A 27,634-nucleotide genomic window follows, 5' to 3' on the forward strand; every position below is an offset into this window, starting at 1 on the left:
CAAGGAGACCCTCAAGAGGAACCTTCTAATAAGATTTTTTTGCTTCCAAGTCGTGTTCTTCATCATGTGGTAAAGCCAAAATAAAAACAAGGGGTACAATAAAGGAAAACTGCATGGCATATTTGACACCAGACCTAAACTGCAAATTAGAAAATCCTGATATATATATCAAGGCTTTGCCTGTTTGTCCATTCACTACACATAACACACTGACCATAATATTCAGTGAAGTTTATTTTAATGTATTAATGAAAAATTATAAATAAGTAATAATAGATGACTAAGACAAGAAGCATCATTAGATTTGTTTAGACTTCTCCCTTCACAGTCCATAATCCATCTCTGAAATTCTGAAGTATATTGCTTTACTGTACAGAAATGTCTTAGCTCAAGGTAAAAATTGTTATGTTTCTTTTCATAGTATAACATGACAGCTAGAAGTATATGCTCTTATTTCCTAACAAATTCACACTAAAGTTAATTACAGAAGCTTAAAAATAAAAATAACTAAAACACAAGCAAAACAAAAAAAAGAGACATTTTCTAAACTTAGCAGTTTTGATCAGTTCAGTTTAGTTCAGTTCAGTCACTCAGTCGTATCAGACTCTTTGTGACCCCATGGACTGCAGCACGCCAGGATTCCCTGTCCATCACCAACTCCCGGGAGAAGGCAATGGCACCCCACTCCAGTACTCTTGCCTGGAAAATCCCATGGATGGAGAAACCTGGTAGGCTGCAGTCCATGGGGTCGCTAAGAGTTGGACACGACTGAGCGACTTCACTTTCACTTTCTACTTTCATGCATTGGAGAAGGAAATGGCAACCTACTCCAGTATTCTTGCCTGGAGAATCCCAGGGACGGGGGAGCCTGATGGGCTGCTGTCTATGGGGTTGCAAAGAGTTGGACACGACTGAAGTGACTTAGCAGTAGCAGAACCAGCTCCCAGAGTTTACTCAAACTCATGTCCATTGAATCGGTGATGCCATCTAGCCATCTCATCCTCTGTTATCCCCTTCTCCTCCTGCCCTCAATCATTCCTAGGATCAGGGTCTTTTCCAATGAGAGAGTTCTTTGCATCAGGTGGCTGAAGTTTTGGAGTTTCAGCTTCAGCATCAGTCCTTCCAATGAGTATTCAGGGCTGATTTCCTTTTGAATGGACTAGTTGGATCTCCTTGCAGTCCCAGGGACTCTCAAGATTCTTCTCCAACACCACTGTTCAAAAGCATCAATTCTTCGGTGCTCAGCTTTCCTTATAGTCCAACTCTCACATCCATACATGACTACGGGAAAAGCCAACGCTTTGACTAGACGGATCTTTGTTGGCAAAGTAATGTCTATGCTTTAATATGCTGTCTAGGTTGGTCATACATTTCCTTCCAGGGAACAAGTGTCTTTTAATTTCATGGCTGTGGTCACCATCTGCAGTGATTTTGAAGCCCCCCAAAATAAAGTCTGTCACTGTTTTCACTGTTTCCCTATCTACTTTCCATGAATTGATGGGAGAAGATGCCATGATTTTCATTTTCTGAATGTTGAGCTTTAAGCCAAATTTTTCACTCTCCTCTTTCACTTTCATCAAGAGGCTTTTTAGTTCCTCTTCACTTTCTGCCATAAGGGTGGTGTCATCTGCATATCTCAGGTTATTAATGTTTCTCCCAGCAATCTTTTTTCCAGCTTGTGCTTCATCCAGTCCAGTATTTCACATGATGTACTCTGCATGTAAGTTAAATAAGCAGGGTGACAATATACAGCCTTGATGGACTCCTTTCCCTATTTGGAAAGAATATGTTGTTCCATTTCCAGTTCTAACTGTTGCTTCTTGATCTGCATACAGATATCTCAAGAGGCAGGTCAGGTGGTCTGGTATTCCCATCTCTTCAAGAATTTTCCAGAGTTTGTTGTGATCCACATAGTCAAAGGCTTTGGCATAGTAAAAAAAAAAAAAAAGGTGGGGGGCGGCTTTTGTAGTTGTGATAATGGAGAGGAATGGATAGGAGTGGTTTTGAAACCCCACCAATACATATTTTTTACTATCAATTCTTAATTACCAGCACTTAGAATGTCAAAGTAGTCTACATGTAAATAATGCTGATGACACGACCCTTATGGCAGAAAGTGAAGAGGAACTAAAAAGCTTCTTGATGAAAGTGAAAGAGGAGAGTGAAAAAGTTGGCTTAAAGCTCAACACTCAGAAAAAGAAGATCATGGCATCTGGTCCCATCACTTCATGGGAAATAGATGGGGAAACAGTGGAAACAGTGTCAGACTTCATTTTTTGGGGCTCCAAAATCACTGTAGATGGTGACTACAGCCATGAAATTCAAAGACGCTTACTCCTTGGAAAGAAAGTTATGACCAACCTAGATAGCATATTGAAAAGCAGAGACATTACTTTGCCAACAAAGGTCCGTTTAGTCAAGGCTATGGTTTTCCCAGTAGTCATGTATGGATGTGAGATTTGGACTGTGAAGAAAGCTGAGTGCCAAATAATTGATGCTTTTGAACTGTGGTGTTGAAGACTCTTGAGAGTCCCTTGGACTGCAAGGCAATCCAACCAGTCCATTCTAAAGATCAGTCCTGGGTGTTCTTTGGAAGGAATGATGCTAAAGCTGAAACTCCAGTACTTTGGCCACCTCATAATAGTTGACTCATTGGAAAAGACTCTGATGCTGGGAGGGATTGAGGGCAGGAGGAGAAGGGGACAACAGAGGATGAGATGGCTGAATGGCATCACTGACTCGATGGACTTGAATTTGAGTGAGCTCCGGGAGTTGGTGATGGACAGGGAGGCCTGGCGTGCTGTGATTCATGGGGTCACAAAGAGTCTGACATGACTGAGTGACTGAACTGAACTGAATGTTTAATCTTAGTCCATTAGAATCATCATATATACTGCACAGTTGCTTTATTTCCTAGAGAAGCTTTCCTTCTAGCATTTCATTTTAGAATTATAATTTAGAACATTAACACACACACACCTATATTCACAGACATATTGTAGAATAAGTCATTTTAGTCTCAGCAGAAGTTCCCCCTGGAGCAGGGCATAGTAGCTCACCCAGTATTCTTGCCTGGAGAATCCCATGGTCATAGGAGCCTAGCTGTCTACAGTGCACAGGGTCACAAAGGGTTGGGCACAACTGAAACAACATAGCACACACACAGGTGCCACATTTTCTGCAGAACCTTGGTGGACTCCTTAAGACTGAAATTGACTATTTCAGGAGAATAAGGCACTCAGAGCTACCATGATGGCTCATCTCCCCAGTTTTGACCATGAGCTCTCTCCCTTTTGTAGCCCCAGTGCTAAGAATAAATGTAGCCCATAGATCTGTTCAGTAAATATTTTTAAATGAATAAATGACATCATAGGTGGACAAAAGTGAATAAGGACATGACTATAAATCTCTCTATGGACTTAAGGCAATTCATCCTATGATTACATAAATATTTACTATTGAAAATTGTCAAAAATAATATCGTTCATTACACTGTTCATTAACACCATGTACAAGATTTGCATAATGCTTATGCCTAAAGTTTAATATGATTTTAAGACTATATTAGGAAACAAAATTTTTAATATTGGCCTTACTATTTTAATGAACTGCATTTTATAATTGGAGCAGTCTTAAAATTATTATTTTAAAGGTAATACTAAACAAAAGAAAAAAGCAGATCCCATGAGAACTTAGTAAGAGCAGTTTAGTGATTAAAATATTCTCGTGGAAGAAATGGAGAATTTTTAATATCACACTTTTGATTAAGACATGAGTTTTATGTCTTTACACAGTCTCTAAAAATCATCTGTAAAAATTTAAATAATGTAATTATTAATTTTTTTAAAAAAGTTATTTATAAAGTGGATCCACTGAATTAATATTCCAATAAGTACATAACCAGCCTCCAGGATTTAAAAATGGAATCTGGTCATGCTTTCAGTGAGAAGTTTATTTTAATTTAAAACACTATGGTTTACTTTTTTGAAGAAATATAATTTTGAGTAGCTTAGAATTATTTCATACCACTTGAAGACATCTTGAAATGTGTGTGAAATATATACGGTTTATAACTTTTCCTATATTTTTACATATTTCAGTCTGTATAGAACTTTTTACCTTAAAATTACTTCAAAGAAAGAAATGGTCTACTTCAAACTGCTTTCTTCAAAAATACAGATAGAATTGTGATAGCTGGTATGAGCAGTTTTGCTTTCTAGAATCCAATTTTAGAGTTGATAGAATGAGGTGGGATGCCATCTGTCCCTTTTCTTATACTCAGAGCTTAAATAAATACTGTATCATTTTCAAGACTAATGATTCCTCATAAAGCATCTTTGTCCACTGTGAGAAGAGTGGGTCATTCCATTTGGGAAGCAGATTGATGGCCAGTCAGCAGAGAGCAATTTTAGCTAGTAAAAGCACTTGGATAAGTTTTGCTCATATCATCCCTGTTCTTTTAATTTGTTTTATTTTCCCTATGACATAAAGGGTCCTGTACTTTAAGTTATTTATCACTTCCATGGATTGGTTTATGTACTGCTTATCTTAGCTATTCTGCTTTTTAGTTTTACCCTGTCTAAGGCCTTAAAGTAATCTTTCATGCACATCATGTGGCATTCTTTCTCAAATGACTCTTTGGGGATTTTGCAATGAAATTGTATTTTTATGTATTCAGTATTTTGCTATGATCTGTTCTTCATATGTCTGTCCTTAAGGCAGGTTTTATTTCCTTTAGTTAAGAATATCATTTCCATTTCTCTTCACAATAGTTATTTAGAAGGCAGTTGTTAATTTAAGAGAAAAATAATTTCGGATGTTTGCTATATCCTCTTTTAATAGAAAGTTGTGTGCTTAGAAATACATAAAGTTATGAAGATAATTCTTTGACCCATCTGACCTCATCTTTATTCACATGAGAAAGTGATCTAATGAAATTCTAAGCTGATGTGCCAACTGAGTTTCTTGTAAGTCTTTGCTAGTATTGGTACTTTCTTCTAAAAATATAAAATAACTTATACATGGAATTTATAGAACACTTCTTTAAAAAATGTAGCATCTAGGGCAAGCTCCCTACAGTAAATTCTTAATCAAGTGGAAGTGTTAGTTGCTCAGTCATGTCCGACTTTTTGTGACCCCATGGACTATAGCCCAACAGGCGCCTCTGGACATGGAATTCTCCAGATAAGAATACTGGAGTGGGTAGCCTTTCCCTTCACCAGGGATCTTTTCAACCGAGGGATCGAACCTGGGTCTTCTGCATTTCTGGCAGGTTCTTTTACCACCTGAAACATCAGGAAAGCCCAATCAAGTGGAAGTATATTATGATTTTTGGATGGACTCTCAATAAGGTAAAACATTACTTTAAATCCATGATAATTAGGATGAAAAGAAGTTAATAGATATATATGAAAGCATATATAAATATGTATGGTATACAAATATTGAAATTTCAAATCCCAGTACTGGTTAATATTTTTAATGTAAGTAAGAGTAAATCAAAGAACTAATTATTTTCTATATTGACATTGACACAGAAGCATCTAAGTGTTTATTTGATACACTTGTTGCCTAACAGATTATCTTTTTACCTCTTGTAATTCATGAGGTTCACTTTGCACTTAAAAATATTGTTTTACAAAAGAACACCCATTTGTATTCATACATGTAATGTTTAATAAAACAGAAAATAGAATTTACCCCCCAAAAATGGCAAATTATAGTGATGAGTCAGTATCTTTCCCTATTATAAGCACAATGAAATATTGGATTAAAATATCTATATGTAAAAAATTATCTGGTTGAATGCAAACCAAAGATGAAAATTCATGAAATCTTCATCAAAGAAGAGGGTACTGAAACCTTGGTATCAGAAGATCAAGCCAAAAGTCTCACGTGATCATGAACATTAGACTTAAGTCTTAGAAGCTGCAATGTGAATATCCTCAGAGACACAGCCAATGTGTCTTTAGTTAAATCCATTATCAAAATGACCTGCAAATGTACTTTCTACATAAATCTTGGAGTCAAAGGCTTCCCAGTTGGTGCTAGTGGTAAAGAACCTGCCCACCAATCCAGAAGATGTAAGAGATGTAAGATCAGTATTTGATCCCTGAGTAGAGAAGATCCCCTGGAGAAAGACACCCTCCAGTCTTCTTGGCTGCAGAATTCCAAGGGCAGAAGAATCTGGTGGGCTGCAGTCCACAGGGTTGCAAAGAATTGGACACGACTGAAGCAACTTATATGCACACACTCACGCTTGGAGTCAAAGACAGCTAATGTGTCTGGAAAAACTCTGCCTAACGATTATGGTATGGATATTGACTCTGGCCTAGGGTGTGAGTTTGTATCATGATTAAAAATGCATTTTACATTCTCAATGTTTTCAGCTTTGGATACAAATATGAAAACTGAAAATAAAGAAAATGAAAACAAGAAAAATACTTTTCTAGATTGAAAAACACAGCAATTAAAGATAATGTAAGAATCTTAAGTTGCCCTTGACTTAAGGGGAGGGAAACGTTTTGCAACAATGTGAAAAATTCTAGACTAGAAACTGTTTGATGTTATGGCATTATTGGTAGTTCTCTAAGGTCTGATAACATGGCATTGTGGTTGCAGGATAATATTCTTATACTTAGGAGATATGAGCTGAATCATTTGGTAGTGATACATCCTAAGCAAAGACAGTTTGGCTTAAAAAAAAAATTAGTGTGATTCAACTTAACAGTTTAAAGGGAAGAGAAAAGCATGTGTTCATCTCAATTTTCAAATTTGAAAGGCTTATATCAGTCATGATTTCAAAAATAATTTCATAGCACAAAAGATATAGAATGAATAAAACACAAATTAATATTTAGCCCATCAACAATTAATATTCAAGTATCTTGACTATATAAAACTCAAGAATAAAGAAAAGGCAAAAGCTATTTCATAAATATAAGAATATGGGAGGGGCTATGACATATAGAACATACTTTTTTAATTTACTATTTCCACATACTCCAAAGTGGAAAAAAAGTTATCCATACTAATTGTAACTAAGGTGATCCTTAGCACATCCAAAACAGGAGAACACTAGAAACCACACACCATTTGCAACCTTGGATAACTTATCTAACCTTTGAAAGCTTAAGGAGCCTAATGATAAGTAAACAATAAAATTTAAACTCTTGAACTCACTCAAAAACATTTGCTTTATGAAGGACAAATTCCCATCCCTTGAGACTGTGAGGTATATAGGCACTCAATGAATATTTGTTAAACAAATTAATAATAGTATTAACAAATAAGGCACTGTAAGGATTCAAATAAAAGAGATAATACCCCAAAAGCACTAAACACAAACCTTAGTATATATAAGCATTCAAAATAAAAAATTGTAGTTAACATTATCATTATTTTCTATTACTATTATTATAAGTAATGTAATTAATACCTTCACATCTAAGGAGATATAATTATTCTTTCAAGCTTTGGTAAGACTTTGCAACATACCAATTCCAGTGGACTGGGAACGTTTGCTCCTGAGACAAAACCTCTGAGCAAATTATAATGGAATGAATTTTCTCAAGTGTACTAACAATACTGGTGGCTGAGACTGATCATGAAATCTTTGTTGAATTCTGAGACTGAGTGATATTAGTAATAAGGTATTTTATTTAAGTATTTTTAATTTAACAACTTATATACATTTGACAATATGCTGATAATTTTGTCCAACTCAAGGTATTTGTATATACTAGAGCCTCTGGGAATATTCTTTAGATATAAATTGTGAAGCTTAGTAATTTTCTTACAAATGAAAAATCATCCAAATATTTGGATAAACCCCAGGCTCTGAAGACCACTTATACTAGTCCACAGAGAAGAAGGTTTAGATTTTAATGTATCTTTTTGGTAACAGAGCTGCCACCCTTCAGGAACAAAAGTGATATGCCTTCTAACTATTTTCCTGTATTAAACTGACTTACTGTAATAAGTAATTTTAAGTTATAATATCCAAGAAAAATGCAGATGCTTTCTTGTAGATTAAATTCTGAGAATGACAGCCTAGTAAACTCAACTACCTAATGAAATATTCAGATTGACATTTTATTTTACTGTATTTATAAGAGATATAAACAATATGACCTTTAAATGTTATACTTTTTCTTCTTTAGTTGAAAAAATGCCACATTCAGTGTAGATTTGCAGTTTTAACACTATATGTGAGAATCTATAAAAAGCAAGCATAAAAGCTTGAATAGTGTATAATAGGTTGCCTATTATAAGCAACTCAAACAGATAAACACAATTTTGACTGAAGTGTAGGTTTATTATGATTAATAGCAGTCTTATTTTCAGTCTGTGGAACAGAAAATAAAATAGGAATATTTCACCTCTACTTTAATTGTTTTTTTATTATTATTATTTTTTTTTAACACACAACTTGTGGGATCTTAGTTTCCCAACCAGGGATTGAATCTCGGTCCTTGGCAGTGAAAGTGCAAAGTCCTAACCACTGGACTGCCAGGGAATTAGTATAAGAATTTTTGTAAAGGATGATGATGATACTAATAATAACAAAATGATCTCTCACTTGTATGGATTGCTTGCTAATTACTAGGTATTTTTATTTTCTTATATAAATTATCTCATTTAATATCACAATAACCCTATAATATAAAACTATTATCATTTTATAGATGATGAAAAAAGCACAAGACTCAGATCTTGAGCTTGTGCTACAGAAGATGTTCTGCTATAATATGTGATACTATGATCAATCAAATATTTCTGAATATTTATTCTATATATAAAGTCTCAGATATATTAATCAATAGATGTGTTAACATGGCAAGTTGCTATTCTCCATATACTCAAATCACAGCTAAATCAATATCAGGTATCACAGTCCTACCTTCATATAATCTGCCACTCACAGCCTAGAGATCTCCTGCCCAGTTACCTCCAGCATCAGCATTAGTAGGTTCAGGCTCATCTTGTTGTTGAGGTAATTCTGACAGAGGCAGTGATTAGATTAAAGCTTCAGATTTAATTCCACCCTCTTCTTTCCCCCGAATTCTGGTGTGACTTGAGTCACGCTTTCCAAATCTGAACTCAGGCAACCCTGCTAGGCTTTTACTAAGAAGCAGAGCCAGGTACATCTGCAGGAATTATTCTTGAGTGCTCACATTTATCAAAGCTCCCCTGGTCTTCTTTCTCTGGTGCCATGCTTGCCCAAACATAAAAACTAATCTTTTTGTTTTCATCCATTTATTCAGCCTGGTTCTTCTCTCCCCTTTTATGGCAGGAGTTGTGCTCTGATTATTTTTTTATGATAATTGGCTTCTCTAAGGTTGTCTTGTCTTGTATCTTCGATGTCACAGGCTACTGACCTACTCTACTCCCATTTAGAAATGCTAGTACTAGCCATTGCTTGAATCTCATCTGAGCATTCTACATACTCTGAACTTTGAGTGTGCCCATTCAACTCTACACAGTCTGGAGTCAGTGGCACTATTTTCTTATTACCTTTCTACTCTTAAAGGGCAGTTGTGCTATTTCCTGGTTTTCGAGTCCCTCTATCTTGTCTCATACCCCTATGTCTAAATGTAATCAGCCCCCCAATAACTATGATACTAAACCAAATGTAACAATTTCTAAATGTCTACACATTGTTAAGGGTCTTCAGAGATTAAATAAAAATTTTTTCATTGTACAAAGCAATGAGAGTGCAATCCATGAAATCTGTGGTACACGTTTTAGAATTTTGTGACAAGCAGAGGCAATGGCAACCTATTCCAATACTCTTGCCTGGAAAATTCCATGGGCGGAGGGGCCTGGTGGGCTGTAGTCCATGGGGTTGCTATGAGTCGGACATGACTGAGCGACTTCACTTTTCCCTTTCATGCATTGGAGAAGGAAATGGCACCCCACTCCAGTATTCTTGCCTGGAGAATCCCAGGGATGGGGGAGCCTGGTGGGCTACTGTCTATGGGGTCGCACAGAATCAGGCACGACTGAAGTGACTTAGCAGCAGCAGCAGCAGGAGCAGCAGCAGCGGGGGTGAATGGTATGCTAGTAGAGGAATAGCCTCTGGCAACTGTATAGAACACCAAAGTCTGTTAACAGTGCTGACCCGAGGAAATCCCTGGTGGTTCTGTGTTTAAGAAGCTGCTTCCAAAGCAGGGGACATGAGCTCTATTCCTGCTGGGGAATTAAGATCCTACCTACTGAGGGACAATTAAGCCTGAGTGTTACAAAGAAAGGTCCTGCATGAAGCAACAAAGATCTCATGTACCCCAACAATGATCCAAGGCAGCCAAATAACTGAATGCTTTTTTATAAAGAGCTAAGTTGATTTGAAACAAATAGAATGCCATATATTTCTCTGGCAAAGATGGGCTCATTTCAGATCAGCAGAAAATTGCAATCCAGGGGCTGCAATCTTGGTGAGCCATGTGCAAGTTCCTGCAAAACAAGTGAAGGAAGACCCTTTTATAGAGGGGAAAATGAAGCTAGTAGGGCTCCAGTAAACAAAAAGTTCATGGCTTTTCACTGGAGAGTCCTTGCCAGTAAAAAAGAAACTTTTTTCTTCCTCTTAGCCTCTGCTGTAAACCCAGGGCCTGAGAACTCCCCCTTCTGGTCTCCCAATTCTGTTTAATTGAATTTTCTGTTTATTATTATTATTTCTTTTCAACAACAAGACAATAGGCCTAATCAGATTTTCTTTTGCTAAGCTTCATATTACCAAACCAAGACTAAAGTTAATTAGAGTTTCAGTTCTTTCAGAAGTGGAATCCTGAAGCAGTCAGTCAAGACTCACCCAATCAGTGCTATTAATAGTTGGGTAATCTCCTTTCCCAATGTGGAATGTGAAGTCAAGTGGGCCTTAGAAAGCATCACTATGAACAAAGCTAGTGGAGGTGATGGAATTCCAGTTGAGCTATTTTAAATCCTGAAAGATGATGCTGTGAAAGTGCTACACTCAATATGCCAGCAAATTTGGAAAACTCAGCAGTGGCCACAAGACTGGAAAGGTCAGTTTTCATTCCAATGCCAAAGAAAGGCAATGCCAAAGAATGCTCAAACTACCACACAATTGCACTCATCTCACATGCTAGTAAAGTAATGCTCAAAATTCTCCAAGCCAGGCTTCAGCATTACGTGAACTGTGAACTTTCTGGTGTTCAAGCTGGTTTTAGAAAAGGCAGAGGAACCAAAGATCACATTGCCAACATTCACTGGATCATGGAAACAGAAAGAGAATTCCAGAAAAACATCTATTTCTGCTTTATTGACTATACCAAAGCCTTTGACTGTGTGGATCACAATAAACTGTGGAAAATTCTGGAAGAGATGGGAATACCAGACCACCTGACCTGCCTCTTGAGAAATCTCTATGCAGGTCAGGAAGCAACAGTTAGAATGGGACATGGAACAACAGACTGGTTCCAAATAAGAAAAGGAGTGCGTCAAGGCTGTATATTGTCACCCTGCTTGTTTAACTTATATGGAGTACATCATGAGAAACGCTGGAGTGGAAGAAACACAAGCTGGAATCAAGATTGCTTGGAGAAATATCAATAACCTCAGATATGCAGATGACACCACCCTTATGGCAGAAAGTGAAGAGAAACTAAAAAGCCTCTTGATGAAAGTGAAAGAGGAGAGCGAAAAATTTGGCTTAAAGCTCAACATTCAGAAAACGAAGATCATGGCATCCGGTCCCATCACTTCATGGGAAATAAATGGGGAAACAATGGAAATAGTGTCAGACTTTATTTTTTTGGGCTCCAAAATCACTGCAGATGGTGACTGCAGCCATGAAATTAAAAGACACTTACTCCTTGGACGAAAAGTTATGACCAACATAGATAGGATATTCAAAAGCAGAGACATTATTTGCCGACTAAGATGCGTCTAGTCAAGGCGGTTTTTCCAGTAGTCATGTATGGATGTGAGAGTTGGACTGTGAAGAAGGCTGAGTGTCAAGTAATTGATGCTTTTGAACTGTGGTGTTGGCGAAGACTCTTGAGAGTCCCTTGGACTGCAAGAAGATCCAACCAGTCCATTCTAAAGGAGATCAGCCCTGGGATTTCTTTGGAAGGAATGATGCCAAAGCTGAAACTCCAGTACTTTGGCTACCTCATGCGAAGAGTTGACTCATTGGAAAAGACTCTGATGCTGGGAGGGACTAGGGGCAGGAGGAGAAGGGGACGACAGAGGATGAGATGGCTGGATGGCATCACTTACTCGATCAACGTGAATCTGAGTAAACTCTGGGAGTTGGTGATGGACAGGGAGGCCTGGCGTGCCACGATTCATGGGGTCGCAAAGAGTCGGACATGATTGAATGACTGAACTGAACTGAACTGAACTGAATCTCCTTTCCATTCCCTAAAGGAAAGTAATCCTGTAACAACCAATCGACTTTTTTTTTTTTTTTCCCCCAGTATAACTTCCTTGTTCCTCAGTTCAGTTCAGTTCAGTCGCTCAGTCGTGTCCGGCTCTTTGCGACCCCATGAATCGCAGCACGCCAGGCCTCCCTGTTCATCACCAACTCCCGGAGCTCACTCAGATTCACGTCCATCGAGTCAGTGATGCCATCCAGCCATCTCATCCTCTGTCATCCCCTTCTCCTCCTGCCCCTAGTCCCTCCCAGCATCAGAGTCTTTTCCAATGAGTCATCTCTTCACATGAGGTGGCCAAAGTACTGGAGCTTCAGCTTTAGCATCATTCCTTCCAAAGAAATCCCAGGGTTATCTCCTTCAGAATGGACTGGTTGGATCTCCTTGCAGTCCAAGGGACTCTCAAGAGTCTTCACCAACACCACAGTTCAAAAGCATCAATTCTTTGGCGCTCAGCCTTCTTCACAGTCCAACTCTCACATCCATACATGACCACTGGAAAAACCATAGCCTTGACTAGACAGACCTTAGTGGGCAAAGTAATGTCTCTGCTTTTGAATATGCTATCTAAGTTGGTCATAACTTTTCTTCCAAGGAGTAAGCGTCTTTTAATTTCATGGCTGCAGTCCCCCTTCTAAAAATTCTTTTGTTGTTTACAGCTTCTCAGAATTCCTTTCTATCTACTAGATTTGATGCTTTTTGATTCATTAATCATTGAATAATGCCAATAAAATATTTAAAATGGACTCAGTTGATTTCTTTATTTTAATAAGTCCAAATCATACACCACAATATTGTAAAGTAAAAAAAATATAATAATAAAAAATGAAATAAAAATAGTTCAATTTAGTTTCTCTTAATGTTATATGGGACAGAGTAATGTGAGGCAAATCTAAAAAGGCAGACTAAAATCATATTGGTAAGGATCTTGAATTCCAGATAGATGAGTGTGTATAAGATATTTTACAGAGCACAAATTAATGAGAAACGTTGGTTACTCTTTACTTCACTTTCTCCATTTCTTTCTCCTCTGGAAGTTAGTATTAAGAGAGTTAGGAAAGAAAAATACTAGAAGCTGTAAATACAGTTAGGAGGCAATTGCAACAACACAAGCAAGATGAAAATTTCAATAGCCTGAAATAAGCTGTTTTTAATATAAGAAAAAATGTACTTAGTAAAAAATAAAGCACAAAGTTAAAAGTTGGTATTTGAAAGAGAGTCTTCTTGTTTCAAGAATCAGAAGAATGACTAAGCCCAATTTTCCTCCACAAAATTTACCTTCCCTGTGGGTCCCCATGATGATCGCTCTCACAAGAGTGGATGGCAATGCCACCGCTCTGCCTCTGTTCTTTGACCCAAGAGTGGAGAGCTAAGTTTTCTTCTCCACAGACTGTGGAGCACGGCAGAGACGAGATTGGAACAACTAAGAAATAATATACTGAAGACTCATCTGCATATTGATGCAGAGTATAAAATCTGGATAATTTAGCATATAAAATAAAAACATCATCTTTGGCTTGTAACCCACTAAAGAGGATCTAGCCCACAGGCTACCAAAGCTGAATAGATTCTTGGTAACACCAGAATTACACATCTGAACATAATTCAAGTCAAAGGAAAGCTTCAACTACTTAGGTCAGTACTTCCATTTCTAGCTTACTGCTTCAGAAATTACTTCCTGGCCAATTTGTACTAAGAACTCATCCTGTTCAATTACGTGTCCATTGTTTTGCCTTTAACCTATTTAGAACAACTATATCAAAGAACAACACTAATAAACCAAACAGTGGTATGCTAGTAAATTTTTAGGAGTAGGCTCTCTAGGAAAAACAGAAACAAAACCCAAACTGTTTTGTATTGTGTCCCAATTTCTACGGCTAAATATTGCACCATGTCAAATTTCAAGCTACTAATATGAAGCCACTGAATTAAGAGTTCAGAAGAGTGTGTGTGAACTCTTCTTGTACAACAACTACCTATATTTGTTAAGTTCTCACTAAGTACTAGGAAGATTACTATGCAATGAACATACATTCTCCCCTTTACTCTTCCAACTGCTCTCTAAAATAGGCATTATTTTTTATCATTCTTATGTACAGGGATGAAGATATTAAGGATTAAAAGGGTAAATCTCTAAATTTCACAAAACCAGTAAATGGAAGAGCCAACACTTGAGTCTTATTCTGTTATTGGACTTCAAATATCTTTGTCTATCTCTTAATCAGCAAGTCCTAATGTTAGCATCATTTTTTCTACCCAAGAATCTTTCTCCAATGCTTATATTCTTAAGCATGTCTCTATACTGTCTCTTATAAAAGAGAAAACACCAATATAAAGATTATTGCCATAAAAGTAATAAGCTGTAAAATGATATCATTTTATAAATATTGCAGGTATAAACTATATATAAGTAGGCAATGTATTAAATATAGTGATGAAAGGGACAAATAAAACACTATATTTTTATTCCTAGGTGACTGAACGAATGGAACAATCTTTAAAATTCTGGAATCTGGAAAAAGTCTTGCTTTATGAGAAATATATTTTAGGAATGTTGGTTTGGGAAGAGTCTAAAGATTTACAAGGAAAATATATTTAGTAGTCCTCATTCTGGCAAGATAAATGAGAAGTCTGCTGGAATCAGATTGGGCAAGGTGGGAATAAGGCAATTAATTTCCATGACCTTGTGTTTCTCAACTTTAAAAACCCAAAACCAGGAACTCTGCTAAAATTCTGTTTTCAGAGAATGATGGGAAGATTAATGTGCTTTTATCAAGGAAGCTCTTATATGTATCTCTAGGAGTTTCTGGGGGAAGTTAATGCCAGCTGAAATGACAATCTATCCCTTTCTCTCTGTGAGAGAAACTATCAGTTGTAACATCATTCTACTTATCACATTAATTCATTTTCCCATATTTCTTCACATTTCTTCTTTCTTTCTCACCATGATATTTGGAAAAAAATATCTTAGCATGAGAGAAGGCGATTTAAAAAAATAGTTGCACAATTAATGTAGTGGCTTTTTAGCAAAGGTTAACAGTTTCAGAGTTATCACAGACTTTAAGCCTTATCTGACTTGCAGTCTCATATTTACCAATATTTTCATATATGATACCTTTAAAATGTACTCCCCAAACTTTTTTTATTACCTCAATCAGAAACAACATATACTACATAATACTGATAGCCTTCTTGCTCTGAAATTTCACTTATGATATCCAGAAGCATGACAGAAGCAGGAAACAATTTTTTTAAAACATTCTGGAACTTTTGATTCACAGCTAAATCACTGCCACATTGTTGCTGCCTAGGACAGACAGAAAAGAAAAAAAAAATTATGCAAAGGATTTTTTTTTTCTAGGATATGCAGACTAGAATACGGGTGGGTTGAGAATAGAAGTGTACAGTGTTGTTTTGAAGTCAGCATATACAGGCTTACAATAGCTAACTGAGTACATCTTTTCCCAATGTATTTTCATTAATATATGTTGGCATTTTGAAATGGACCATGGTGGGGTTCTTTACACAATTGAAATAGACAGTTGCTACAACTTAGGGCTTTTTTTCCCCAGAGAGTCTGTTGATAAACATTTACAAGTGCACCACTGAAGGTATGCCATTAAGAAATCAGTAATGTTTTCCTAGGCATATAACTAGGCATAAAACAAATAATCCTGAGTGTGAATTCAAGGATGGGTAAGAACAAGAATGAGAGCAGAGAAATAAAGGCTGGCAGTGTGGAGGAAGTTCAAGTGCTGGATAGAGAATTTGGTAGGAATGAATGAAACCTTAATGTAGTGCTGGTAATTAAGAAAGAGAAAGCAGTGGGCAATCTAAATATAGGTTCTGGTGTTAGTCTGAGTCCTCTAAGAAGCAGATGCTAAAATGAGATTAGACATTCAAAAGATTATTAACTGACTCTGATGGATTAAAGGGAGGAATAGGAGTATGTAGGGAGACTCAGCAGACCATGATGCATATCTGATACTTGTGAAAGGAGAGTGTAAACAGGGCAGATTAAATAGCAATAGTCTCACACTACACCTTAGTTCTAAGAAAGTTCCAACCAGATCCATAGGTACCGTTGACTCAAAAGCTTTCATTAGAAAATTCCATGTACTATAACAATAGGCCAACACAGTACTTCTGTTATTCTTTATCACTGATGAGAGAAACTGGGAGAAGCATGGTCTTGGCATGCATACAAGGAAACCCCATGCAGGATGTGAGTTAAATAACACAGTAGGTCCCCTATATATGAATCTTCAAGTTCTTGTGAATTTTCAAAGATGCAAACGTGCATTCTCATGTCCAGTCACATACATTAGTTCACCTGTCTGGAGTACTCTGCTACATGTTTTCAGCCTCGACCAGTAGTTGTGCTTTTGTGTACTTTACTCTATAGTACTGTATGAAGTACAGTATCTTTATTTCAAGCCTAGGATGCCTGGAAGCATTGGTAAAAGTAGCAATGATGTAGCTGGTACTGCTAAGAAATGCCAAGAAAGATAAGAGAGAAGAAGTAACTGAAGAACAAAAGAGGTTCATAACATAGGAAATGGCAAGGGAATTTCCTTTCTTTGAGGAGGTAGTGTTATTTTTTGAGGCACCAGACTCAAGTGTAGAGCAGTACACGAAGGTTGCAGCAGCTGTTCAGAAGGTAAATCAGTGGTGTGCCATCTATGATGAGGAAAAAAAAAAAAAAAAAGAGTTACTATCCGGATATCACTGGATTGTTTTTTCAAGATGGTAGACAGAATTGAATCCAGCAAGAAATCAGAATCTGTGCCATCAAGGTCAGGGGCGAGTGAAACTGCAGCTTGCCCTCCACCTCCAATTGCGGATGATCCCTAAGTTCTACCATCTCCCACCTCCTCTCTCTCCTCCAGTTAGTAGCTCTTCTTTCTTGTTCACCTGATGCCAGCCCCAGTATGCCAGCTATTGCACTGTGCAACCATACTTTTCAAAGTATGTACTGTAAGATTTAAAATGTTTTATTTTTTGTGTTTGTTTTTATGTATTATTTGTGTGGAAAGGATTATAAACCTATTACAGTACCGTACTGTATAGCCAGGAGCTTCCCAGGTGGTGCAGTGGTAAAGAATCGGCCTGCCAATGAAGGAGACACAAGAGACAGGGGTTTGATCCTTGAGTCGAGAAGATCCCCTGGAATAGGAAATGGCAATCCCCTCCAGTATTCTTGCCTGGAAAACTACATGGACAGAGGAACTTGGCAGGCTACAGTCCAGGGGATCACAAAGAGTCAGACATGACTGAGCACATACACACACATTGTATAGACAATTGTGTTGGATGGGTACCTAGGCTAAATTTGATGGACTTTCAGAGTTCTTGGGATGGAACTCACTCATATGTAGGGGACTTATTTACACACACAGTACAAAAAAAGAATTTTTGCCAGATATTGAGTTTTAATGGTGACACTCAGAGTTCTCTTGAGTAAATGCATCCCACCACATAACTCCAAGCTCTGCAGCTAGGCCTTCTCTTCTATGAGTTACCTTGAGAGATATTACTATCTCCTCATGGTGGATTGATGAATCTACTGAGATCTAGTACATTCTCCTGCTACAGTTGGACAAGGACTTGGACCTTTCTAAGCTCTTTAAACGGGGCATTTTATCAACCCCAGAATCTGGACTTCCTAGTGTTAGGTCCCTTCATGCCTTGAAATTAAAGTCATGTACATTTTCTTCAATTTGCATATACCCTGCCTGTTATTTGATATCTCTTCCAACATCGATACTTTTCTGATCCTTTATATTATGTCCCCATTCCTCAGTTCTGGTCTTATATTTTGTAAGGACTGTCCAGAAGCCAAGCTTTGACTATATGACATGTTTCCCAGCTGGGTTTTGTATTTCTTGAAGGTAAGACCCATGTCTTTTTCTAACTCCATGTATCCCCACAGCACATCATATAGTTGGGTATGTGTGGAGGATCTGAGATATTAATCAAGGTCTTTCTTTAATGACTTTACCTTTGAGATATGGGAGACTTTTCTTGTTTTGTTTGGCATTTATCCTTGCTTCTTTTCATAATATTTCGTTTGATTTACAAGGTGGTACCATTAGCTAGTTGGCCTTGGCTTATACTTTTTGGGAAGCATAGTCAGAGTAGAGGCAGACAGATAATATTTTTAACATATTTTTATATTTATATTTAATGTTAATACCTAATCTATGTAATATTTGCAATAAGAATTTCAAATTACAGAACTCTCACTGGGCAGTGAAATAATTATCTTATCACTACTGTTCCTTCTAACAGCAAATGTATACCTTACCAATGTTTCTACATGGATAAAGAAAAGCATTTATTTTGTGTATATAAATAGTGATAATTTGCAAAATGAGTACCCAAAATCAGTATGAGAAGAAAAATCTTTTAGTAGATTTTAATGGAGTCACTGTCTTTGTGGCAAGAAGCCTTGCATTGCATCAAAATCAGCAAGAAAAGATAATAATTTAGTTCCTAATTATAACACCAAATATAGCATAGTTTATTTTCTGTTAGAAAGCATGTAATTGAAATTTAAAATAAAATAAAATATAACTTTATCTTCTCTTAGCATTTAATCATGTGCATTTAAAATAATAAAAAAGGCCACTCTCACTACATAGATTTCAATCAAATTAACAACAAATACATGCAAAAGTGTTATATTAACCTCCATATGGCAAAGATTTTGATACATTATAAAAGAAATAACTTTTCACATTATTTTCAAAGAGGCAAACTTTTAATAAAATTGAATTGAACTGTGTTTTTGGATTGTAATTGAGAATGAAACTGATCACATTTTATGCTCTGAAAACTTGTGGAATAAATTTGATTAGAGGTCCCCTCTCTTCAAGACATCTTTCTTTCCTGATAGGTGGTAAAGGCAAATTCCTGTGTGACACATCACACATTGTACTAAGTTTTCTAGGTAATGGTTCATATAAATGCTATTTCTTTCTTGCCAATAAGTTATTTATGATTATTGCTGTTGTTGTTGTTTAGTCACTAAGTTGTGTCCAACTCTGTGCAACTCCATTGACTGCAGTGCCCCAGGCTTCCTGTGCTTCACTATCTCCTGGAGTTTGCTTAGTTTATGTTCACAGAGTTGGTGATTCTATCCAACCATCTCATCCTCTGTGGCCCTCTTTTCCTACTGCCCTCAATCTTTCCCAGCATCAGAGTCTTTTTATTAATGAATTGTTATGCTTGTGTTCAAGTGTTACATAGTTAATGGAATTTTTTTAAAGGAAAACAATGCATTTTAGGCTCTTTGAGTTGTTCCTTCATTTAATAATTCTCTAAAATCTTAAATATCAACCTGAAGTATTCTCAAAGGAAACATGTTGATGTCCAGTTTAGTACGTACTAAGCACATTACATTTCTAATCTCAACATTCTCATTTGATCTACTACAACACGGGTTCACAACCTAAGGTCCAAAACCCAGAATTCAGTAGTGTCAGGCATACAGGTGGGTTATTTTCACTAGCCTGTAATCAAAATTTATCATTTCTTTTAATAGTGAGGAGAGGGAGAGGGTGAGATGATTTTGGAGAATGGCATTGAAACATGTATAATATCAGGTAAGAATCGAATCGCCAGTCTATGTCCAATGCAGGATACGGCATGCTTGGGGCTGATACACGGGGATGCAGAGAGATGTTGTGGGGAGGAGGGTGGGAGGGGGGTTCATGTTTGGGAACGCAGGTACACCTGTGGTGGATTCATGTCAATGTATGGCAAAACCAATACAGAATTGTAAAGTAAAATAAAAAATAAATAAATATTAAAAAAAATAAAAATAAAAAAATAAAACCAAAAAATATAATAATAGTGACTCAGTCAACAAACCATAGCAGTAACAGGAATCCACATTAATTTGTTACTAAAGCACAAATAACATTTTCTTCCAGTTTGATTGACGTGTAGCACTGCATAAGTTTATGGTATAAAACATACTGATTTGACTCTAAGTCAAATTTATGTAAGTCAAACTTTACAATGCATATTGTGGAATGATAATACCAGCACAGTAAGTTCAGTGAACATCCATCATGTCATACAGATGTAAAGTAAAATTTAAAGATAATTTTTCTATCTGATGAGAACTCAGGATTTACTCTTAACAACTTTTATATATCACATACAGCAGTTTTAATCATATTATTCATTCTATGCATATAATCTTAGTATTTATTTACCTTATAACTACCACACAATTGCACTCATTTCACATGTTAACAAGGTAATGCTCAAAACACTTGAAGTTAGGCTTCAGCAGTACATTAGCTGAGAACTTCCAGATGTACAAGCTGGATTTAGAAAAGGCAGAGGAATTAGAGATCAAATTGCTGACATTCGTTGGATCGTTGAAAAAGCAAGCAAATTCCAGAAAAACATCTATTTCTGCTTCACTGAATACACAAAAGCCTTTGGCCATGTGGATCACAAGAAATTGGAAAATTCTCCATGAGATGAGAATACCACAACACCTTGCCTTCCTCCTGAGAAACCTGTATGCAGGTCAAGAAGCAACTATTAGAGAACCAGACATGGAATAATGGACTGGTTCAAAACTGTGAAAGGAGTACACCAGGGTTGTTGTCACACAGTTTATGTAACTTCTATGCAGAGTACATCATGTAAAATGCGGGGCTGGATGAAACACAAGCTGGAATCAAGATTGCCAGGAAAATATCAATAACCTCAGATATGGAGATGATACAACTCTAATGGCAGAAAGTGAAGAAGAACAGAGGAGCCTCTTGATGAAAGTGAAAGAGAAGAGTGAAAAAGCTGGCTTAAAACTCAACTTTCAAAAATCTAAGATCATGGCATCTGCTCCCATCACTTCAGGGCAACTAGATGGGGAAGAAATGGAAACAGTGACAGATTTTACTTTCTTGACCTCCAAAATCACCTGGATGGTGCTGCAGCCATGAAATTAAAAAAAACATTTGCTCCTTGGAAGAAAAGTTATGACCCATCTAGACAGTATTAAAAAGTAGACATCACTTTGCCAACAAAGGTCTGTATAGTCAAAGCTATGGTTTTCCCAGTAGTCATGTGTGGGTGTGAAAGTTGGACTATAAGGAAGACTGAGCACCATAGAATTGATCCTTTTGAACTGTGGTGATGGAGAAGGCTCCTGAGAGTCCCTTGGACTGCAAGGAAATCAAACAGGTCAACCCCAAAGGAAATCAACCCTGAATATTCATTGGAAGGACTAATGCTAAAGCTGAAGCTCCAATACTTTGGCCACCTGATGCGAAGAACTGCTCATTGGAAAAGAACCTGATGCTCAGAAAGATTGAAGAGAAAGGAGAAGGGGAAGAGAGAGGATGAGATGGTTGGATGGCATCACTGATTCAATGGACATAAATTTGAGCAAACTCCATGAGATAGTGAAGAACCCGGAAGCCTGGCAGGTTGCAGCCCATGGTGTTGCAAAGAGTTGGATGCAACTGAGCAACTGAACAACAGCAGTCAATATAATTAACATAGCAACACTATGTTGCTTCATGATGTACAAGATCGTTGTATATCAAATCAACATGATTTGATATTTCTGTTCATTAGAAAATTATCACCACAAAAACGCTAGTTACCACCTGCTACTATGCAAAGATAATACATCATTATTGACTATATTCCCCACTCTGTACAGTTCTTCTCTACGACTCATTTATTTTATACCTAGATATTTGTTTCTCTTAATCTCCTTCAAAATTTCTTTCCTTCTCCCACCTCCTCCCCCTGGCTACCACTTGTTTTTTCTCTGTATCTATAACTCTGTTTCTGTTTAAATGTATTTCTCTGTTAATTTAGTTTTTTTAGGTCCCACATGTAAGTAAAATAAAACAGTATTTGTCTTTTTCTATCTGATTTAACTTACATAGCATAATATCCCCTAGGTCCATCCATTTTGTAGCAAATGGCAAGATTTCATTATTTTCTGTGGCTGAGTAATGTTTCATATATATGTCACATCTTCTTTATCCATTCATCTATTCATGACACTAACAGTGTTTCCATATCTTGGCTATGGTGAATAGCCAAGGAAAAGAGGGGTGTATATATCTTTGTTGAACTAGTGATTCTGTTTTGTTTGGAGAAATACTCAGCAGTAGAATCATATGGCAGGTCCATTTTTAATTACTTAAGAAACCCTCATACTATTTTCCACAGTGGCTGCACCAATTTATATTCATACCAACAGCGCAGGAAGTTTTCCTTTTCTCCACATCTTAGCCAGCATTTGTTATTTGTTGTCATTTTGATGACAACCATTTTGAGATGTGTGATGTGATATTTCATTGTGGTATTGATTTGCATTTCTTTGATGATTAGTGATGCTGAGCATCTTTTCATTTGCTTGTTGGCCATCTGGATATCTTATTTGAAAAAAAAAATCTATCAGATAGAAGAGGAGACATTTTCATATTACCTGAGCTAGTGTTGCCAAGGAGAAGGAAACAGAAGAGACATGTATTCCACTCATGACAATAGCTTTGCTGTCTATTTCATATAGAGGACAAATTTATCTAGTGATCGTTACATTTGAAAATATTTTTTCTTTCCATTACACATTGAATACTGCTTAGAATATGTGATCGATGCAATAAGAAAACCACACATATTAATAGCTTGAACTAGAAAAGATATATTATTATCACTATTGCAATAATACAATTGTATGAAAAAGAATACTTATAACAAGTTCCAGGAAAATCAAAGGAAACATTTACAATTTATTAGCAAATTTATTGTTTGGCAAGGATAAACCAAACATATAAGAATTAATGACTTTCAGGTTTATTACTCATAACTAATTAGAAAATCCTATGGGAATAAAGGATTATCTCTCAAAGTAGCTGCAAACATGGTTGTGAGATTAAGTACATGAAGAAATGCATGAGACACTTATGAGGAGAGAAGCAGTTTTTGATACAAATTATAAAACTTTCAAATTCTTAGGTGAAAAATTATTCCCAAGTGTATGACAAAGAGTCATTGAAATTTTGGAAAATAATTCAACTTTTTTTTCTGGCAAAATGACAAAGGAAACAGAGATAAAAACCACTTTGAAAAATATTAAAAATGGTATAGTATTTAATACACCTGCTCATAAATATTCCAGATACATAATTGAACACTACTTTCTAACTTTTTTTAAACATGTGTGGCCATGTAGCATGTTTCTTCCAATGAAATGTGAGGGAAAATGATGTGTGTTATCAGTAGAAGCTTAAAGGACCAAATTTTGATTTTCCATGTTCTCTTTATCGTACTGAGTTAATTGTGAAAGTGCATTTAAAGATGGAGCTTCCAATTCCAGAAAAATAAATGACCCAATCAAAAAATGGGCCAAAGAACTAAACAGACATTTCTCCAAAGAAGACATACGGATGGCTAACAAACACATGAAAAGATGCTCAACATCATCCATTATCAGAGAAATGCAAATCAAAACCACAATGAGGTACCATCTCACACAGGTCAGAATGGCTGCTATCAAAAAGTATACAATCAATAAATGCTGGAAAAGGTGCATAGAAAACAGAACCTCTTACACTGTTGGTGGAAATGCAAACTAGTACAGCCACTATGGAGAACACTGGAGATTCCTTAAAAAACTGGAAATAGAACTGCCATTCAACCCAGCAATTGCACTACTGGGTATACACACTGAGGAAACCAGAATTGAAAGAGACATGTGTACTCCAATGTTCATCACAGCACTGTTTACAATAGCCAGGACATGGAAGCAACCTAGATGTCCATTGGCAGATGAGTGGATAAGAACACTGTGGTACATATACACAGTGGAATATTACTCAGCTTTTAAAAATAATGCATTTGAATAAATTCTAATGAGGTGGATGAAACTGGAGCCACAGAGTGAAGCAAATCAGAAAGAAAAACACCCATACAGTAGATTAGTGCATCAGTTCAGTTCAATTCAGTAGCTCAGTCATATCTGACTCTTTGCAATCCCATGAGTTGCAGCACACCAGGCCTCCCTGTCCATCACCATCTCCCGGAGTTCACTCAAACTCATATCCATCGAGTCGGTGATGCCATCCAGCCATCTCATCCTCGGTTGTCTCCTTCTCCTCCTGCCCTCAATCCCTCCCAGCATCAGAGTCTTTTCCAATGAGTCAACTCTTCGCATGAGGTGGCCGAAGTATTGGAGTTTCAGCTTTAGCATCAGTCCTTCCAATGAACACCCAGGACTGATCTCTTTTAGGATGGACTGGTTTTATCACCTTGCAGTCCAAGGGATTCTCAAGAGTCTTCTCAAACACCACAGTTCAAAAGCATCAATTCTTCGGCACTCAGCTTTCTTCACAGTCCAACACTCACATCCATACATGACCACTGGAAAAACCATAGCCTTGACTAGAAGGACCTATGTTGGCAAAGTAATGTCTCTGCTTTTGAATATGCTATCTAGGTTGGTCATAACTTTCCTTCCAAGGAGTAAGCGTCTTTTAATTTCATGGCTGCAATCACCATCTGAAGTGATTTTGGAGCCCCCCAAAAATAAAGTCTGACACTATTTCCACTGTTTCCCTATTTCCCATCATGTTATGGGACTGGATGCCATGATCTTCGTTTTCTGAATGTTGAGCTTTAAGCCAACTTTTTTACTCTCCTCTTTCACTTTCATCAAGAGGCTTTTTAGTTCTTCTTCACTTTCTGCCATAAGGGTGGTGTCATCTGCATATCTGAGGTTATTGATATTTCTCCTGGCAATCTTGATTCCAGCTTGTGCTTCTTCCAGCCCAGCGTTTCTCATGATGTACTCTGCATATAAGTTAAATAAGCAGGGCGACAATATACAGCCTTGACATACTCCTTTTTCTATTTGGAAGCATTCTGTATATATATGGAATTTAGAAAGATGGTAATGATGATCCTATATAAAAGATAGCAAAAGAGACACAAGTGTATAAAGAACAGACCTTTGGACTCTTTTAGAGAAGGCGAGGGAGGATGATTTGAGAGAATAACATTGAAACATGTATATTATCTATGTGAAATAAATCACCAGTCCAGGTTTGATGCATGAAACACGGTGCTCAGGACTGGTGCAGTGGGATGACCCTGAGGGATGGAATGGGGAGGGAGGTGGGAGAAGGTTTAGGATGGGGAACGCATGCATACCCATGGCTGATTCACGTCAAGGTATGGCGAAAACCACTACAATATTGTAAAGTAATTAGCCTCCAATTAAAATGAAGTAATTAATTTAAAAAGTTTGAAAAAGCAGAAATAGAAAAAAAAAAAAAGATGGAACTTCATTAGCCTGGGTTCTGAAGTGACTATAATGTTCAAAGCACTATGACAATATATATTTGACATTTACTGGGTGAAAGAAACTTTGTATTGTCATATTGTTGTTCAGTCACTAAGCGTGTCCAACTCTGTGGCACCATGGCACAGCATACCAGGCTTCCTTGTCCTTCATGGAGTTTGTGCAAATTCATGTCCATTGAGCCAGTGATGTTATCAAGCCATTTTATCCTCTGCTGTCCTCTTCTCCTTTTGCCTTCAATCTTTCCCAGCATTACAGATTTTTCCCAGTGAGTTGACTCTTTACATCAGGTAGCCAAAGTATTGGAGCTACAGTATCAGTCCTTCCAATGAATATTCAGGGTTGATTTCCTTTAGGATTGACTGGTTTGATCTCCTTGCAGCCCAAGGGACTTTCAAGGATATTCTCCACTACCACAGTTTGAAAGCATCAATTCTTTGGTGCTCAGCCTTCTTTATGGTCCAGTTCTCACATCTGTATATGACTACTGGGAAAACCATAGTTTTGACTATATGGACCTTTATTGGCAAAGTGATGTCTCTGTTTTTAATACACTTTCTAGGTTTTTCATAACTTTTCTTTCAAGGAGCAAGTGTCTTTTAATTTCCCAGCTGCAGTCACAATCTGCAGTGATTTTGGAGACCAAGAAAGTAAAATCTGTCACGATTTTCACTTTTCCCCCATCTGAGTGATGGGACTACATGCCATGAACTTGGTTTTTCAAATGTTGAGTTTTAAGCCAGTTTTTCACTCTCCTCTTTCAGTTTCATCAAGAAGCTCTTTAGATCCTCTTTGCTTTCTGCCATTAGACTGGTATTATTGGCTTATCTGAAGTTATTGTTTTTTTCTCCCAGAAATTTTGATTTCAGCTTGTGCTTCATCCAGCTTGGCATTTCACATGATATACTCTGCATAGAAGTTAGATAAACAGAGTGACAGTGTACAGCCTTATATTGTCATAGGCAAATTTTTTACACAAGCATAACTTTGCCTATCTTAATTGATACAAATGGAGTACTTCCTTTCCATTAATAAAAGGGACATATTAGTGCAACAATTGTAGACTAATATTATATGTGCACAGTAATCTACATAACAAAAATAACATTAATGACATGCATATGTGTGCACACATAAAATTTGAATGTTTAAAAATATGAAATAAAAATCATGTAAGATGGAAATGTTCAAGAATATTGCTGAAATTATTTTTGAGAAAAATAATTCCAGGCCTTATAACTGTAAAATAATAAGAGCTTACAATGATTGAGCACTTATTCTGTGCCAGTGTTCTTTTCCATGCTTTACATGTATCAGTTCAGTTCAGTTCAGACGCTCAGTCATGTTTGACTTCATGTAAAATTCAGATTCACTACGTGAGTTAATAATGATGTGTATATTTCACATATGGCAAAACTAAAGCACTGAGAGTCATAATATTTGGCAAAGGTCACACAGCTGATAACTTTAGAAATTAAATTATTGAGAACAACTCTCAAGCTACAAGCATGAGAAAATTGTAACATTAATATTAGGATGATAGAAGACTCTCTAAAATGAAAAGCATGGAAAAAAGGAGATATTTGATCATTTAAAATGATGCCAAAATATTTAAATAATCTTTAAAATCAAAATACATTTTAGAAAAAAATCAAATAATACAATTTTAATACCAAGTGTGTAAAAAGCACTTATATATTCAAAAAAGAAATTAAAAGCCTGCAAAATGTTCAAATGTACTAGTAATCTAATATGTTGATAAATTAGAGTGAATCTTTGGTAAAAATATAGGAAAATATTTTAAAATGATTTTTATCTTTATACCTGAATATTGTGCGATACTTAGATAATTATAACAAGGTTTTATTAATATGGGAAATTTTATTATAGCATA

This window comes from Oryx dammah, unplaced genomic scaffold, assembly GCF_014754425.2.
Source record: "Oryx dammah isolate SB20612 unplaced genomic scaffold, SCBI_Odam_1.1 HiC_scaffold_11077, whole genome shotgun sequence".
NCBI lineage: Eukaryota > Metazoa > Chordata > Mammalia > Artiodactyla > Bovidae > Oryx > Oryx dammah.